The sequence below is a fragment of the Octopus bimaculoides genome, chromosome 6, assembly GCF_001194135.2.
Source record: "Octopus bimaculoides isolate UCB-OBI-ISO-001 chromosome 6, ASM119413v2, whole genome shotgun sequence".
In the NCBI taxonomy this organism is placed as follows: Eukaryota; Metazoa; Mollusca; class Cephalopoda; order Octopoda; family Octopodidae; genus Octopus; species Octopus bimaculoides.
The window spans coordinates 44,646,823-44,648,835 of record NC_068986.1 but is presented as its reverse complement, the minus strand read 5'-3'; positions in this window follow the sequence as shown (position 1 = coordinate 44,648,835).

Here is a 2,013-nt window from a genome sequence, read left to right as displayed (position 1 = left end):
CTTGACAGTCAAGACTATTGATAAGGTTGCAAGACGCAACGAAAATTTTAGGAAAATAAAAATAAAAATAAGTGGAAATTTTACTGATGAGTGTGTTAAATTTTAAGGCACAATAAGAAAATGACTCTCCCCAGACAACAGTATATGTGAACACATGTTACAATGAAGTAGAGAAATTTGAAAAGACAACACGAAACCGGTTATTTCTCCAAAATACAATGTTTATATACCAAAAGAATTTTATAACATTTTTCTGACATAATTTAAATATATACTTTAACCATGTAACACAAGCCTTCTGTAGTTTTTTCACTCTTATTATCTTTTATATATATATATATATACATATATATACACACATCTAGATTGTAAATTTACATGTCTAAATTCATGTTATTCCGATATTGTTCTTTTAAACTCAGATGGATTAATCCGAGTTGTGGGTGTTAGGTTTACATTAGTTAGGTATGGTTAAGATTTTAGTATGTGAATGTGTGTTTAGCTGCATGTAGGCATTTGGATAATTGTTCCACAAATCTATTTATAATGCACTCCTTTGTTAACAATATTGAGAGTGACTCTTTGGAACATACCTGGCATTTCTGGGATAACATGTTGTAGGGACTCGCATGTCTAATTATCAGCCATGTTAGGTCATATTTTGCCTTCTCTTTCTTGAGCTTCCAGATAAAATCAACAGACAATGTTACATGCTGTTTAAGGATTTTTTGAAAGCTGGAAATGTGGTGACAATATCAATTTTTGAAAATATCAGCCGATGCTCCGATATATATGTAGGGGCCACCTCTAGTGTTTACTGTGCACTTGTATATTAGATTCTTTGTCATGCATTGATTGTCCAAAGGACATTTGGATCTGTCTCTGCATGAGCATAACTGGTTGTTTTTTTTGCTTGCTTGCGTGCAGCAAACAATAGGTGAATTGGTTCTGTTCAGTATATTTGTGGTCATTGTTATCCTTTTATTACCTCCACCTTAATGAAGGCAGGGATATTGTTTTCAGTTGTGCTCATTTGTTTGTTTGTCTGTGGACAAGTTATCTCAAAAACTGCTGGGTGGATTCAGATGAAACTTTCAGGGATGTTTGGCCTCATGACTGGCACAAACTGATTAGATTTTGGGAGCGATCTGGTACCGGACAAGGATTCTGGATTATTTTTCCTGTTTTTTCACTTAATTTTTGAGAGCGGTCAGGTTCATTTTTAGTATTCTTGCTTGTAAGAGCAGTTGAGTTTATTTCAGATATGCTCATTCAAAAAAATTATCTCCAGCTAATCATTGAGAAGACGTTGGTGTTGCCTTGGCGGAGGTTTGTGCACTCTGAGTGCTCTTGTTATCACTATTTCAGGGTGTGTTTGAGTTTTTGTTTGAATTGTTGCTGATTTTATTTGGAAACTCAAGGAAGAGAAAGCAAAATATGACCATACCTGGTCGATAATTAGACATGCGAGTCCCTACAACACATTATCCTGGAATTGCCAGCTATGTTCTGAAGAGCAATTCTCAATATTGTTAATAAAGGAGCACATTATAAATAGATTTACAGAACAATTACCCAGATGCCTACATGCAGCTAAACACATTCACATATTCCAATCTTAACCACCTAACTAATGTAAACCTAACACCTACAACTCAGATTAAACCATTTGAGTTAAAAAGAACAGTATCAGAATAACATGTATTTAGACATGTAACTTTACAATCTAGAAGTGTATACATATATAGATATATGTATCTATATATGTATGTATATGTATATATGTATATGTACGACTAGGTAAAAAGCGTTTCATTTAATAGGTGACATTAATAAAAATCTGTAAATGTACAAACATCCAGGTTTCTGAGTACCTTAATTTTTTTCTATATAATTTCTGTACATCACCTCCAAACCTTCAAATATATATATATTTATATATATATATATATATATATAAAGCAGCAACTTGGCAGAACCGTTAGCACGCCAGCCGAAATGCTTAGCGGTATT